General features: G+C 29.9%; 1 pseudogene; it reads right to left on the reverse strand.

The window, feature by feature from the left end:
• Positions 1 to 245: 245 nt before the first annotated feature.
• Positions 246 to 6,343, reverse strand: LOC107471098 (type IV inositol polyphosphate 5-phosphatase 7-like; annotated as a pseudogene).
• Between the last annotated feature and the right edge of the window lie 12,344 nt (positions 6,344 to 18,687).

Raw genomic sequence — 18,687 nt, forward strand, 5'->3', positions numbered from 1 at the left:
ATTAGTTAATTATTTCTTATACTTGTTTATCTTTAATTACTATTGAGTACTGATCATTGATCAATCATATTATAAAATTCACAATATTAATATTAATTGTAACGAACTTTTTTTTGTCTTGGACTAAGATCTTTCCATACAAAATCAACAATACATCTTAATTGATTATATTTCGCACTCTATTATATTTGCTACACTACTAGCTTGCAACCTAATTAATCTTAACCCTTCAAATAAATCCAAAGTAATTAATATTCCAAAAAATATTGACATCTTTATCGATAAATGATAATCACATCATAAGCATTCTTTCTAATTTACAACTTTTTTTTTCTTTTCTTTTCTTCTTCCTTGTGTTAGCAGGCTTGTACGTCCTTTGTTAACAATGATAATAAAGTGGGATTTCCATCTTCATCTTCTTTGTTCACCCCCTTCCATAATTAATTAGAGTACATAGAAGAAAATCAACATACCACTTTATTCATTCATGTAACAAAAAGAAAAAAAAAAGTTCATAAAAAAATTCAAATATTCAAAATTTCTTGCCAAAAACATTTAGAAATTCAATCATCAATGCTTCATACTATCACTTTATTCCATTCAAAATCCATCTCAACTTAACTAAAATAACTAAATTCTAAGGGTGTATTTAGTTTGTATTTTTATTTTCATAATTTTTATAAAAGAAAAAGAATATAAAAGATAAAAATAAAAATAAAAAAATATTGTTTTATTTTTTTTTACATAATTCTAAAAAAAATACTAAAAAAATGCAAATCGAACACACTTTTAAATTATGTTACCTAGCATTATCCATAAATCATATATATATCTGGTAATTTAAGAAAGCAAAGTTAGACAGAGGTCTTACATGTGTGGGGTGTAACAATGTTGGTTGGAATTTGTGAAGTTGAAGAAGTGGTGTGGCAGATGAATTAATTTCAATGTGTGTAGTAAAAAGAGCAGAAACAGGGCGATGATCAGAGAATGTGATTTCACTCCGAGTATAATGAAGCTGTTCTATTCCTTTTCCATACCATAAAATTCTATCACACCTGTGTCAATAATAATAATTAGTGAGTATACGTTGTTACTTTGTTTTCTTCATCATTTAATTTACACAAATTCAATTCCGCCTGTAACAAAACATAGAAGTTTGGATTTGTTTAGTTTTTATTTTTATTTTCAATGTATCTTTTTTCATAATTTTATTTAAAGATTGAAAAACAAAATTTTTTCTTCGTTCATTTTTCAATATTTAGTTCACATTATTATGAGAAAATACCCCGTTTGGCCGCTGAAATTACACTCGAGCCTCAATTTAGTCGTTGAAATTTCAATTGCCGTAATTTAATTCCTAAACTTTTCAATTGACTCTATGACAGAAACTACCGCAGGGCCTAACGTGATTAAAATTTAAAAAGTATAGGAAATAAATTGAGGCAATTGAAACTTCAAAGACTAAATTGAGACTCGAGTGTTCAGGAATCAAACTGAATATTTTCTCCATTATTATTTTCAAACTCTTTTATAATAATAATAATAATAATAATAATAGATTATAAAAGGAAAAGAAAAGTGAGTGTAATAAGTAAAGAATGAGTATACCATGCTGGAGTTCTTTGCTTTTCTCCTGATTTGGTATGGAGTCCACCACCACAGTATCTATTGCTAATGGATGATGAATACTTATATGTTGGTGCAAATTCAATGTTACCTTCTTTCCAACCTTCAAATACTCCACCTTCTTGAAGTTCTTTTTGGAGTTGGTCAAATTCATGCAAACCTTTCCAATCTTGCTTTCTTATCAGATTCCTAGCATGCTTGTCCTCTAAGTATAGCCTGTAGTTTAGGTCCCCAAACCAAAATATTCGACTGTTTCATAGTTTCAACCCACATGCATGGTAAGAATCAACTTGTTTAATATTGTTAACGTTATTTAATCATTAAAACATAGGATTTAACATAAACACTCTAACCATTTAACCAACATATCTCTTAAGAGGAGAAACTCTTGAAATCAGCAATTTTTAGTATTTTTTACTATTATTTAGTTAGTATAAATATTAAATTATCTTTAATAAATAAATTTTATTAATTTATGTATTCAAATTTTAAAAAATATAAATATAAACTGTATTAATTCATGTGTGTAAAATTCTAGTAAATATAAATACAAATTATATATTTTTTGTGTGTAAAAATATGTAAATATGAGTATAAATTATTACTGATAAAAAATAATATTTACTAATCATATAATATTATTCTATTTACTGTGTATTTATTAAAATAAAAAATTAAAAAAATTTATTATTAATAATTTTAACATGTATCTTTAAAATGTATGATAGCTAAATCCATATTCGAAAAGTGTACAATTATCTTACATTCATTTACTCATACTGTATTAGTGTAAAATGATTTTATAAGGTCAATCTACACTAATTAAACGTTTTTTGAGAATATACTCCCATACATTACACACACATACATTGAATAAGTAGGATTTATTCGTCAATGAATAATAGTTCAAATGACATAATCTCCTCATACTCAATTAAGAGGTCGTGAATTCGAGTCTCATATTTTGGTATAAAAAAAATGTGGGATTTGTAAAATTTTTGTTGTTAGCTAATAAGATACTGCGGGTAAATGGCAGGATTGACATCCTGACAGCTTAAGTTGGTTTGCAGTCCACTATTTGATAGTTTTTTTTTTTTTGACATAATTATTTGATTGGTTTAAATTATGCATTCCACTTAGGTCATATGTTTTTTTTTCTTATCGGTAATTGCAATTTGCAAAGGACTTCTCAACTTTTTGGGTCATTGTTTTTGTCAGAATCTTTATGGGTCTTGAAAAGGACTTCACCAAAATAAGTTTGGTTAGTTTCTGATTTGGGCCTAACCCACTTTTGTGACAAAGATATATCTTTTTCTCGTGAAGATACTTTATCAATAAAGGTTTAACTATTTGTATAGAATAATACTTAAACCTTAGAAAGCCCATATCAAATTAAACTAAAGTTATAAAGCATAAAAAATAGAGGGAAAAAAGAAAGAAACGATAAAACAATAAATAATTATAGTATTAGTTTAGATATTATTAATTTATACAATACTAATATATAGACTAAGCTATATCTGAAGAATAATTTCATAGACCCAAATTAAATTTACTCGAATCTAATAAAGTGAGGTCCTTATGAGTATAAAAGGTATCTAGCTAGGTGCCGTTATTTCAGAAGATTTTGGCTGAAGTTGAAAAAGACGTTACATAATTGACGAAAACGACCAACATTAAAAACGACTAACAACTGCTCTCAAACAACTCCAGTTTCTTGTTCTTTCCTTTCTGCTACTTTCCAAGTCTTGGTAATCTAATTTGTGTTGGTTTTTCGATTTAGATTATTGTTGATGATTTTTTGTTCAGTAGCAAGACGTATAAATTTGGAAACAATTATATATATGTATATAACTTTTTTTTTTTACAAAAAATAGAATATTAAAAAAGAAAATTTCTTTATTTTTTATATAAAAAAGTTTATAATTTTAAAGAGCTTCAAACAAACACACACTTTTTAGATCTCATGTAGGAACAATTCAAACAACTCATCATACATACATACATACTAGGGTTATTATATCTTAAAAAAAATAAATAAATAAAAATAAAAAAAATTGAGAAACCGACATAACAGACATGTGAATAGATGATATCGAATGTGATGATCTCTTATATAATTTTTAGGTGGAATCTGGACAAGACATTTAATAAATAAAATAAAATAAAAATTATACTACATTTTTTTTAAGTGAACAAAAAAAAGTTGAGACCATTCATTTTCTATTTCTCTCCATTTATTTTCTTAAATAACAATTTCAAATGTAATACTCATCATACAATCTCTAACTCTCTAAGTAAAGTGGTGATACAAGAGATTTTAGTATTTTCCAGTTATAAACGAAAAAAATGGAGAAAAAATGGTGAATGCAAGATAATTAATCTCAAGAACAATGACACTTGAACTTATATTTTAAGGAGTGAACATTGATACTTTTTAATTGATAATGTCATTTTTTTATTATTACATATGTTATTTTCAAATTGTTTTTACAATGGAAAAAATATAAAACAATAAGAATGAAAAATAAGAGAAATGTTATTTCAACAACTAAAAATAACTTGACAACTTACGATTGAAGGTAAACTATCTTAATTTTTTTAAAAAGTTTTGTTAGTATTATTTAACAATTAAAGACAACTTGATTTATTATTTGTCAAGCTACCTTTAGTTACTAAAATAACATTTCTCAAAAAATAATTTTAAAAAATCACATATTTTTTTTTTTGGCAAAATATAGAAATGAGCATTTCAGTCATTCATCTTATATGAAAATTGACTTTGTCAACCCCACAATACAAGATAATTAAATAGTTAAGATATCTTAATATGTCTATAATTTAACATGCCAAAAACATGCATTCAATTATTGAATATGCCAATGAACTACCAAATCCTATCATTTTCACACAACAATATTAACAAGCATAATATATAATAATCAATAACAAAAATAGATTAAGGTAGAGAGAAATAATTAAACTTACTCATGGCCTAAGATGGTAAGAGGATGATGGTGATTATTAATATCATAATCATCTTTTGTTGTGTTTCTAGGAAAACATGTCCTCCTAAAAATCTCAGCTACTTGGTGGTTCCTCCTCCCTTCATCACCCTTCTTCTCCCCGGACGCCAAGTGAGCCGCCACGAAACAGAGGCTCGTCCCTTCGATCGACATGCTAACGCCACGGATCCCTTGTTCCCCAAGTATCCCATCACCCCACATGCCACCGAGCACACTCTCACGTTTGAAACACGCCACTTTTGCAACACTTTTCGGTTCATCCAAACGCTTACAAACACTCCAACCATTTTTTTACTCGCAACGAGTGCATACTCGTTGCTATAATTATTTTCTCTTCTGTTAATCCTACAACACTCTCTATTCGAGTCGTTCTGTAGTGAATTATTATTGTTATTATTGTCATCCACATTAATGTGGTTGCAATAATAATAATAATAATTATCACAGGACAGCTTCGAAAGAGGTGTTGAATTTGGACATGAGGAACATAATTCACAAGTTTTGTTGTTTAGAGTTTTTGCAATGAGGTTGTTCCATCTTGTTGCAACTGCTTGGTCCTCTGCTCCTATCACATTTAGGGTCTTCAATGGTACAATCTCTTGAAACCTGATGAAAAAATTGAAATTAGATATAACAAAATAATGATTTCATATATAATAACATACTATAAATAACTAATTAATTAAATAAAGATCCAAAGTAATTATTAAAATATACCCAAGAACATAAATATCGGCAGCATCCTTGAGATTTAACCAATCTTCCAAGTCAACAGCTAAGCTTCCAATAGGAGATCTCCCAGCAACATTCCAAGTACCAACAAACACCCTGAAATAATAGTATTATTATTTCAATATTATTTATTATATTATATATTGTTATTATTATTAGTATTAATCACATCAATTGAAAAGAAAAGAAAAACTATATCTATTTAGTAATTATTAAATTAACTTAATTAATTACCTTAGCTTGTTTGTTAAAATGCATGAATCAAATTCCAGAGACCCAAGGGAGAGATCCCCACCACCATAGCCACCATCAATCTCGTCTTCTTCTCCTCCATCTACAATAATAATAACAAAGCACCCATGTCTAAATTTAAAAGCATAAAAATAAATAATATATTGACAAAAAAAAAGAAAAAAGAAAAAAGAAAAAAAATTACCTTCTATTTCATATAAACTGAAAGATGGTTTAATATTATTATTATTACCATTGTGATTAGCATCATCTTCCTTTTTGATATTGCTAGAATTAAACCAACTTCGTAGCCTCCTATAATACCTTATTGGCATCTTTTTATGTACCTCCATGGCTAAAGAAGAAGAAGAAGAATAAAAGGAGATTTAGAAAAAGAAGAAGAAGAATTGGATTTTGAGTCCATGCATGGGAAGAGAGGATCCAAGAAAATAGGCAAAATGAGCCAATAGAAGAACATTCTCTTCTGCTTTTTGGATCTTCACATCATCCAATATGAAATAAATTAAAGTTGGTTGGTTGGGTTTGCAATAAAAATGGGTTTTTATTGTGTTAATCGTCCCTATGCAAAAACAAGAGGGAAGTGACAAAATAGTGAGAGAGAGAGAGAGAGAGAAAGAATAGCTTAGGTTCTTCAAATTGGGTTCCTAATCCTACTTCTTTTCAGCGTTAAACACGAGGGAGGGAAATAAGAAGAAGTAGGAGTAGTAGTCATTAGTCAAGTGGGAATTGAAAAAGAAGCTTCATTGCTCTAAACACATGGACATAAGGATAAGCTGATTTTTTTTTATCTTTATTTTATCAAAAATTTTATTTATACACCAAAAATTAATCATTAAATTAGCTATTATATATTCATATATAAATATATATTATTTAATTTATTTTTAATATATATTTTATTTTTTTACATATATTATATACGAATGATTAATTTTTTTATTTTAGATGTGCACATAATATTATTGTTATTTTATTTTATATTCTTCTCTAAATACATTTAATGTGGACTTTTTTTATAAATAAATAAAAAAAATCATATTTACATGCATTTTTAATCAATTTTTAATTTTTTCATCATTTTAAACATTCGATTATTTAACGCAGACAACAATGGTGCAAGCATTAACTGTGACATAAGCTAAGAAAATATAACGCATTTGTTGCCAGCACAATAGCATTATAGCACTGTTCTAGCAGCGTTATAATGTGATAATGCTATATTGCTATAGCCTATGTGTTGCCTATGATATTGTGGCGAAATTTCTCACCAAGGATTGCTATATATATTCTTCCTCTTTTCCAATAACTTTCACCTTTCATATATTCTTTCTTATTTTTCTCAAACACAAATTCTCCAAAATGGCTAACAAGCGTATGGTAATTGTTGTTTATCTGAATGCAACAATATTATGCAAAGATAGTTGTGCATATTTTAAATGTAATAATTATGTTGTCATACATACTTGGTGGTTACATTCGTTCACAGAGTTTAAAAGTTTGATTTTGGTCAATATCGGAATGTTTGGAATTAAGCATGTTCGAAAAATTGGATATCAGTATATTTCACTCGACACCATGAGAAATATTCAGTATAAGGTATCGTGGCTAAAGGATAATGATCATATACGAGCTATATTCAATTGTCACATAAAGATTGTGACTGAACAAGTAATAGAGCTTTATGTTGAGTTGGTAGACGTTTTCAGTAGTTCTTCTTCCTCACATGTAGTCCCAAACAGGTTGTATAGCAATACCTAATCAGGTGAGAAAAACTGAATCCCCCGTAGGAATTTGGTATTCTCTCCAAATTAAATACCAAAACTTAGAGCTGATTTGTTGTCTAAAGAGTCTGAGTTAGACGAAGAGTGCCTCGTATTTGGTTCTGAAAGTAACCACGACAATGATACAGAATTTGTCTCAGAAACTGAATTATCGTCTTTTACTTCCTCACGGCATATATTGCCACAACCGTTACTAGTTTGTAACCGAGCCAAACTTCTAAGACATTATTCGACATTGGACCTGGATGCGATGCAAGTGGAGCTGATGACTTTTGGTTTAGAGGGCATTGATGATTATAATGCAAATAGAGCGTGGAATTAAGGGTTGGGCATAACTTCTTCTACAGCTGAGAGTTATTTCACCTTGCCATAAAAAACGACACAGTATTGAATTGTTGAGTTTGATTATTTGAAGTATTATTGTTGGTGTAGATATTATTATGCTGTAGATTATCGGTGGAATATTCGGGTTGCATATCGACAAAATCTTGATTATTGGGAAATTAGTAAATACGAGATTATGCACACGTGCTTAACGCCAACTATATTCTAAGATCATTCAAATCTCGATAGAAATAAACTTGATATGCAAAATGATCTTTTTAACTTTTTTTATAATTTTTTTCCATTATCTTTTCTATAATTTTTTGCATTTTTTCATATAGTTCAAGATCTATTTCATTGCTATAGCATTGACATCAAATATGTTATAGCACTTTTCCTCAATTCTACAATTTTTTGTTGTGTTATAATACTTGACTATGAAATAAAGAAACAATACCTAGAAAAGGAAAAAAAAATTGAATTTTAACTAAAAACGTAAATATAATTTTTTATTTATTAAAAAAAGGCATTTAATATGTGTCTGTATATGCTTTTTGAAATAATTTTAAAATGACTATTGTATAGAGTGAAATTTGATATTCTTCTCTAAATACATTTAATGTGGATTTTTTTTATAAATAAATAAAAAAATCATATTTACATGCATTTTTAATCAATTTTTTAATTTTTTTCATCATTTTAAACATTCGATTATTTAACGCAGATAACAATGATGCAGGCAATAACTGCGACATAAGCTAAGAAAATATAACGCATTCGTTGCCAGCACAATAGCATTATAGCACCATCTCTGGCAGCGTTATAATGTGATAATGTTATAGCATATGTGTTGCCTGTGATATTGTAGCGAAATTTCTCGACAACGATTGCTATATATGTTCTTTCTCTCTCCCAATAACTTTCACCTTTCATATATTCTTTCTTATTTTTCTCAAAAACAAAATTTCCAAAATGGCTAACAAGCGTATGATAATTGTTGTTTATTTGAATGCAACAATATTATGCAAAGATAATGGTGCATATTTTGAATGCAATAATTATGTTGTCATACATACTTGGTGGCTACATTCGTTCACAGAGCTTGAAAGTTTGATTTTGGTCAATATTGAAATGCTTGGAATTAAACATGTTCGAAAAATTGGATATCAGTACATTTCACTGGACACCATGAGAAATATTCGGTATAAAATATCGTGGCTAAAGAATAATGATCATGTACGAGCTATATTCGATTGTCATAGAAAGCTTGTGACTGAACAAGTAATGGAGTTTTGCGTTGAGATAGTAGACAATTTCAATAGTTCTTCTTCCTCACATGTAATCCCAAACAGGTTGTGTAGCAAGACCTACGTACTCAGGTGAGAAAAACTAAATAGAGCTGATTTGTTGCCTAAAGAGTCTGAGTTAGACGAAGAGTGGGTCGAATTTGGTTCTGAAAGTGACCACAACAATGATACAGAGTTTGTCCCAGAAACTGAATTATCATCTTTTACTTCCTCACGGCATATATTGCCATCACCATTACTAGTTTGTAACCGAGCCCACTTCCAAGACATTATTCGACATTGGACCTGGATGCGATGCAAGTGGAGCTTATGACTTTTGGTCCAGAGAGCGTCGACGATTATAATGCAAATGGAGCATGGAATTAAGGGTTGGGCATAGCTTCTTCTACATAGGGGTGTCTGCGGATCGGATCGGATCGGATATGGCCGAAAATTCGATCCGATCTACACAATTTCCATCGGATCGGATCGGATATGATATCCGCACTTTTTAGTGCCGAATCCGATCCGATCCGCAAATGTGTGGATCGGATCGGATCAGATATCGGATATATCCGCATAATTAAACCTTCTCTTTTTAATCATATTTCAATGTAAAAAAATTCAATAAAAATATTTCTTTCATACTTTTAAACTTATTTATTCTTAAAATATTTTTAATCAAACTCTTTCTAAATAGCAAAAATAAAATAATACAATATATGAATAATAATTACTAACTAAAACATACAAACAAGTAAATATAATATCAAACATATATATTTATTTATTTTTTAATTATTATTGTGCGGATCTACGGATCTGCGGATTGGATACGTGGATGTAGAGCAGATATCCGCGATCCGATCCGCAAAGAGTGCAGATCAAATCCGATCCGATCCGATTAATTTGCGAATCGGATCGAATCGTATCCACAATTTTCGGTTCGGATACAGATATTTACTGCGGATTTACGGATACGATCCGATCCATGAACACTCCTGCTTTTACAACAGAGAGTTATTTCACCTTGCCATAAAAAACGACACAGTATCAGATTGTTGAATCTGATTATTTGAAGTATTATTGTTGGTATAGATATTATTATGCTATAGGTTATCGGTAAAACATTCGGATTATATATCGACAAAATCTTGATTATTAAGAGGTTAGCAAATACGAAACTATGCACACGTGCTTAACACTAACTATGTTCTAAGATCATTCAAATCTCGACAGAAAACTGATATGCAAAATGATTTTTTTAACTTTTTTAATAATTATTTTCCATGATCTTTTCCATAGTTTTTTGCATCTTTCCATATAGTTGAAGATCTGTTTTATTGCTATAGCGTTGACAGCAAATATGTTATAGCACTTTTCCTCAATTCTACAATTTTTTGCTGTGTTATAATATTTGACTATGAAATAAAGAAACAATACCTAAAAAAGGTAAAAAGATTGAATTTTAACTAAAAACATAAATATAATTTTTTATTTATTAAAAAAAGATATTTAATATGTGTCTGTATATGCTTTTTGACATGATTTTAAAATGACTATTGTATAGAGTGAAATTTGATATTTTCAGGTTATAAAATTTATTTACACACAAGTTTTAATTATTGGATTATCATTTATTATATATTTTTGTTTGAACTTATAACTTTAAATAAATTAATAAAATGCGACTCGACGAGTACAGAAGATCTAAGAATGTACTAGTATGTGATAAGGTGACCAAATGTATTGGAGTAATATCTTTTCCGATTCATATTATTTATTGGATATAAATTATACGAGTTCCGTTAAGAAATCAATTATTTTTTCAACTAATATCAACTATTTTTTAAATTATCATTTTATTTAAAATTTTAAATTTTAAATTTTAAATTACAAATTCTAAACTCTCCAAAAAGTGAGAATTAAAAAAATTTTACAATAAAAAATAAAAGTTAACTAATATTAAGTTATTAACTAATTAAAAATTATTTTCTGTACTTATCCAAATTATATTCAGATATGAGTTATGAATATGTTAAATTGTTAAAATGATAAATATTTATATTTTAAAAATTCAATTTTTAAATATATTAAATTGTTCAAGATAATAACTATCTTAAAACGAATGATTTTTTAATATAAATAAAAAAATAATGATTAAAATTGTATTAATATATATAAATATTTAAAAGAAAAAAAAAAGACGGGGGTTGCAAACTTGCAATAAATGACTGGATCCAAAAGGGAAAGAAGAAAAAGAGATATAGGCCTCACAAGGTTCCATCAAATGTTTGATTATTAGAAGGCCCGTTAGGTGGTGGTGCTGATCACGTATGTCCCATGGACACCTACGTGACATTAATATTATTATTATTATTGTATACTATAAAGTCAAATAATTTTGTATAATAATATTATTATTATTTATTACAATGTTGCATTGTTGCTCCACTTGGACCATATAGAGAATGTAGAATAATAAGGCTATTGTTAGTATTATTGTAACTAAATGCGGTTTTCTTGCTCTTGCTTTCTTCTTCTATGATCAAATGATTGTAAGGCTACCTGGCAGGTGCTTTGATTTCAATGTGTGTGTGTGTCACTAATAATGAATGATCTTGATTTCATTGCAGTTTTATAAACTATATATTATATTGTATTATTTATGATTATTGTTACACATGTCATAAATAATATTTTTATTTATTTTTTTAAATAAAAAATTGAATTCCCTACCCCATAAGCCAAGGCTATATATTTCAAAGATCTTTTTGTTGCTATGGCAGACTTCTTGTGTTTTTCTGGATGAAATGAAATAGGATTTTTTTTTAAAAAAAAAGAGAAAAATTATTCTTACGGTAATAAAAAATTTCTTATGGGTTTTTATAATATTTTTCACTTTAATTATTTTATTCTTTATATGTTGACGATGATATTGTATGTCTTAAGAAAACTTTATGGTTAAAAATTAATTATAAAAATATTTATCATCAGAATATCTTTATTTAATGATTAATTGATAATTGTTTTAATACTTTATTATATTTAATGTTGTGTTGTATAATGATTTTTTTTTAAATAAATATGATTATACTAAATAAGTTAAGGTGGAACTCAACTCGACTTCACGTGAAGTTGATAGCTGAGAGTCGTTAGATGATTTAATTGATTTGACTAAATTTTCATCTAATAACTCTCTGTTGTCAACTTCACGTGAAGTCGACTGCACCTAAGTTTTCACTATAAGTTAAACAAAAAATTAGCTAGTGAAAAATATTTTAAACCAAATCTAAAACATGTCTTTCATGTGCATATACCTAAAATTACAGGTTGTTTTGATTTTTATATGTAAATATCTCAATTTATTTATGAATTTAATTTTGATATATATTGATAACATAACAAATTTTATAATATTATTTAATTAAATTAAAACATACTTTTAGATCACTTTTCAAATAATATGGTTAATTAAACATGAATTACTTTTACTGATATATTAATAAATAAATAATTAAATATTTATATAAAACTTTTTAATATTCAAAAATTTAATTTTTATTTTATAGGGAATGTATCATTACATTTGATAAAATAAAATTAATGGTGTAAGCATGTCGAATGGTGCTTGTGAAGATGTCGATAATCTACTTCCGGAAATAATGATTAAAATATACCAAAAGAGCCAAGGAAATCATAAGGTACTAAATAAAGGGTTTAATTAAGTTGAGAATATTAGTGATGTTCAATATACAATTTTTAAATTCACTATTAAATTTTCATCATACCATGAAGCGAACAACGGTATATAAAGTCTCACTTGCTTTGAATCTAAATTTACATTTCATCTTGTGATAAATAAAACAATAAATTAATACTTTAATTGTAAAATAAAGAAAATCATGCCATCATATATAGTCAATTAGGTTTCGTAGAAAGAACGGGAACTTGCATGGTGGTGGTTGGAGAGCTAACTTCAGCCTACCACTCTAATAAGATCTACGAGATGGGATATACATACTCCTAGTATTGTTGAAATGAAATGACATGTAATATTATATAATAGTCTTTAAAAAAAACATTGTTACATGTATGTTTAGATTTAACAATAAAATTATGTAAATCAAAACTAATGAATTTGATTTTCCCTTCTTCTATATAAATCGAATCAAGTGCAGTAAATTTAGTCATACTAGTAATAAATTAAAATAGGTAAATTCAGTTTATTAGGAGAGGACATTGCAATGTATACATCAAAGTAAATAGATTCGATTTATTATATATGGCATAACATTATACAAATCGAAATTAATGAATTCGATTTATATATATAGAGCCAGTGCCATAAATCAAATTAAATAAATTCGAATTAACTATAAGACTTACTTATATAAATACAAGCAGAACATTAAATCCTCATTAAAATGGGACTCACAATGGTTAGTAAGGATAGTTTTTTAATTCTTGTGTATTATAGAAGGATGATTAAGAAAAAAATACGAGAGAGATAAAATTTACTGATAAGAATCTGTTAAATGTCTTTATCAAATCTTATACGAGTTTTATTGAGTTTCAGAATACTATAATCCAAAAATTGGGATTGCAGGAAGTAATGCACCTCGTTGAACATGCCAGACTCCCTTGGAACGCGGAGACTCTTTTACACTTGTATTTTGAGCTTTAGATCTTATATTCTCCAATTTTTGCATATGCTATTGTATATCTCTCTTAGATGTTGATTTATGGAGAAACAGTTTTGTATTTTGTTTACTGCTTGTTTGTATTATACTTTCTTATATCATCGACATTTTGAGTGTGATGCGATTATTTTTTTTGTTATCTTTCTTCACAAGTTCCTAACTATATTATTATCTTTCAAATATACGTATGTACCTTTTCATTTTAGAGGTTGTAATACCTTACCACCGCTGACTTACGACTATAGCGTAAGACTTTGTGTAGTAGGGTGTTACATTATGGTATCATAGCAGTTCGTTCCCATAGAGCCTGAGGGACGGACTGACTATGCTTCTGATGAGCATACTCTGGGTTGTATGTACATGCTATTTAGGATGTCTGATTGACATATATTGCATAAATATTCATGAGCATACTTTTGGGGATTCGAAGCACTAGACTTGAGATATTATGGCTAATCACCTTAATATCAATTGTTTGGTGTGGACAAGACTCAAATGGTGTCTCATGGACGTGAGCGAGGTTATCTGGTTGATTTTTATGACTGCTCTAGAGAATATGGTTGCTGCTATACAAGCCACTGCTGATAGGTTGAAACAACAAATTGAAAATGGAAATGGAGGTGGAAATGGACCTGGTAGTGGAGACAATCAAGGAATTAGAACTCATACAACTGAAGTAAAAGTCGATGACGTTCAGTTAGTGAGATAAAGAGATTTAAGGAGATTTCTTGTTAAGTGGATGAATGATTAAGTTCTTAGTTGCTTATAATCAGAGTGACGCAGTGGAAGCATATGGGAGTACTAATGTGGTGAAAAGTGTATAGCCTTTAGATTATAAGATTTGGAGATGGATATTGAGATGAAATTGGAAGGACCCTGTAATTGAAATTAAAGTTGAGTCTGAAACCTTTAGTATAACCCTTGGACCCCACCGAATATGATTTGGAGGAGTTGCTCATATGAAAAGAGGAGTTTCAGATATGAGTTTGTTGCGAGGGTTGACAGAGGATCGAAGAATGGAAAGTTGACATAGGAAGAACTGCTCTCGCTTACTTTCTTATAGTGATTGAAACTTTTAGGGCAAAATTTTTACTAAGGTGGGTAGGATATAAAACCCAGAAAAATGATAAATGATTAATTAATAAATTAAATGAGAGTGGAAAGGATTAGAAAATAAAAAATTTATAATTTGAGGAGTAAAAATAATTAGGATACGAGTTAAAACCCTAATCTTAAAGGTTTTGGCCCAAAGTTGGGCCAATGGGTTAAAACAATTGCACCGAACTTCACCGAGTCCAAGCCCACACTATTTAAACTTACAATTCACCCAATTCAGCACCAATACCCTCATTTTAGAGAGAGAGGCGCAGTTAAAAAGAGAAGAGGAAAAAGGGAGAAGAAACCCTAGCCTCATACCTTCAATCTGATTGACGAGCTATTTATGGCCACACGTTCATCTCGGATCTCTCTTCAATTCTGTCAGGTTTTGTGGTAAGTAAATACGAAAACCCTGTCTAGTTTTTCATTCTTTTCAATTTCATATTTTTGGGATATGTGTGAGTTAAAAGCTTGTGATTTTGGTTCTTTAGGGATACTCTAGCATAGATTCCAAGTGAGTTCCATTCCGATTTCAAGTAGATTAAGATAAAGAAGCCTAATCAATTCATTATCCATAATCGTATGTAAAATCCTAACTTGAAATGTGAATTAAATTGGTGTAGCTAGATTAAATGAAAAATGATGGCTTGTTTGGGTTGAGTTGTGTTGCGATTTTGTGGCTTGATTTAGTTGTGGAGCATTTGTAGAGGCTTGATTGGCGTTGGGTGAAGCGTGGAATTTGCCGAAGAAGAGTTTTTTCGAGATTGAGACTGTCATTAATGAAGGTACATTCTGGATAGGCACCATGTAACATTATGTGAAAACCTAGGTTAACTGTTCCTAGGATAAGATTGGATTGAAATTGGTTGTTGTTGTGATTAGTTGAATGGATGTATATATGAGTATGCATGATTTAAATTATTGTGGTATGCTTGATTATGATGATAATTTGATTGCCTATTGAGGCGTTGGTATGGAAATTGGGTCAGAGATCGAGATAGGGTGAGATATCCCTTATTAGGTAAATCATGGTAAGTGGTGATTGTGATGTGTGAATTGATTGCTAAATTAATGCATTTTGGATGAATTGAAAAGTGTTGTATTTTGTCGTTATGAATGAGTATGTTTGAAGGAATGTGCTAAATGAATTATGATTGAGTGGATTAGGTTTGAAATGGATAAGGATTGATAAGTGAGTATTTGAAGTGTTAAGAAATGGTATTAGAGTAAATTGTTGATGGGTTAATGAGGATTTGATTATATGAATGGCTTGTTAGTTTGATTATGGATGAAAAATTTATGAACTTGGAATGATTATGTTGGAGCTTGTTTGGTTAGGTGTGGAATGTGTAGGACTTATTAAATGAGTATTGAGATGCATAGAATTGGCTTTGGAATAGTTTGAAAGTGAACTGAATTGAGTTTTTGTGAAAATTGGCAATTTGGTAAAAACTGAATTTTGACTAACTTTGATGCGTCATAACTTTGTACTTGAAGCTTGGATTTGGTAAAATATATCTTAAATTGAAGCTAGTTAGACGATCCTTAAAAAAATTTAAGAATGGAAGAAATCGGAATTTTATAGAGAAAGAAATAAACGAATGAAAATTGGTATAAAAAAATTGAATTCTGAGATTATGCAGCAAACCAAAATTCTAGTATGTGTGCACGCACAGTATGGTGCATGCGCACGGAACAGAGCAAGAAAAAATTCTCGTATGTACACACTCAAAAAGTTTGCAAATTGTGCGTACGCACAAGGGTCATGCGTAGGGGTGTTCAGATCCAAACCAGTCCCAAAAAAATCGTAAAATCACATCCAAACCAAAAACTGTTTCAAACCGCTCAATTTTAAATGTTTTTTGGATTTTGGATCAGTTTTATTGCGGTTCGATTTGGTTTGCGATTCCACTCTGCACAACCGAACTGAACCGAACCGAATCAATATAATAATAATAATAATAATACCTATACAGCCATACAGCCTATACTCCCTTAGTCCCTTAGTCCTTTTCCCTTATCTTTCCCCACAGGCCCACACCCAGTCACCTACAGCACCACACAAACTCATTCCCCATTTCCCCTTCCCCCAAACAAACACAAACCCTAACAGTCTAACCTCAAAAAAGAAACCCTACTCACAACTCTTCAGTCTCACTCACTCTCAGTCTCTCACCGTATGTCACAGAGTCACAGACTCACAAACCTTAAACCTCACTCACTCTCACCGTCACACGCCGAGTTGCCGACGTCGTCTGCCGCCTCCTCTTCGACGTCACTGCCGCCTCCTCTTCGATGTCGTTGCCACCTCCTCTTCGCGGTGAGTTTTAACTTTTTTTTTATACGATGATCATATCAAAGTGCACATGGTTTTCGAGTCTATTTTAAGCTCAATCATCAAATAATCAACATTATATATGTGTCTTTGATTTTCAAACCATAGTTATAATAATAATATCCACGCACCACCCCCAACCCTATTTTTTTGATGACTTTTTTATTAAAAGTAAAAAGAACAATTTTTCTCCTCTATTTTTGTTAATGTATTGAATTTAAAGTCAATATGTTCTTGTTACTTTGACAATCTATTATGTTAAATTTGTTATTTTTGACAGTCTGTTCTTGTTATCTTTGAGAATCTGTTATATTAAATTTTGTGTTGTACTTTTGTATTTTATATTTGTTCAGTTGATTTTAGCTTTTAATTTGAAGGTCAACAATGTCAGCTTCATATCCTGAGGTAATATTCTTATTTTGTAATGTGTATATTGGTAACAATTCAATATGTTGATTATTTGAAAAAAAATAGTAAAATAATATAAACTAATTTTGGTTATCACAGGATGTTCAAAGCAGTGAGCCAGGATTTATTAGTGCTACTCTGTCCATTTTTGAATCAGTCAGATCTTTGGGACAGTCAGAGTCAATGTCGTCGCCACAACCGCAATCACAACCACAAACGCAGACGCAGACACAGCAACCATCGCTGCCATCGCTGTCGCTACGCAATGATCAGAATAATGAAGGAACTAGATCTAAGAGGAGGAGAGACAAAGCAAATGTTGCTGATGAGTCAACTAATCCTGGCCAGTCTAAGGAACCAGGTACATGTAACACTAAAAAATCTATTAGACCTAAATCTTGGATTTGGGAGCATTTTAAAAAAGATGAAAGTGGTCCTAAACCTAGGACTATATGTAAGTGGTGTAGAGCATCTTATGTTTGTGCTTCTTCTAGTCGCATGGATAGATTTAAAAGTTGTATTAAAGAGGCTAGAATCCAAGACTGCTCTTGTGTGTAATTAGATGTTCCCACTAGGTGGAATTTCACTTACATAATGCTTGATAGTACTTTAAAATTCCAGAGAGCCTTTAAGAGATTAAGTGAGAGGGATGCTGAGTTTGTAATGATGCAAGGGGGCATTCTAAAGAATGAAGATTGGGATAATGCAAGATGTTTTGTGAGGTTTTTGAAGATTTTTTCTGATGTAACAAAAAAAGTCTCGGGTTCTACATTTGTGACCTCTTCTTCATATTTTCATCACTTTTGTTCAATTCTTAGTTCTTTGAAGACTTGGGCTAATAGTAATGACATATTACTTAAGGGTATGGCTACAAAAAATGAAGGCTAAGCATGATAAATATTGGGGTAACTTGAGGAACATGAATATGATAATTTTTGTTGCTGTGGTACTTGATCCTAGATATAAGATTAAGTTTGTTGAGTGCAGTTTTCAAAGGTTGTTTGAGAAGGAGGATGCTGATTTCTTATGTGGTAAGGTGAAGGAAGTATTCAATGGCTTATTCAAAAGCTATAGGGTTGCTCTCAATAGTGATCAAGCACACCAATCTGCACAACA

The sequence above is a fragment of the Arachis duranensis genome, chromosome 10 (genome assembly GCF_000817695.3).
Source record: "Arachis duranensis cultivar V14167 chromosome 10, aradu.V14167.gnm2.J7QH, whole genome shotgun sequence".
Taxonomy (NCBI): domain Eukaryota; kingdom Viridiplantae; phylum Streptophyta; class Magnoliopsida; order Fabales; family Fabaceae; genus Arachis; species Arachis duranensis.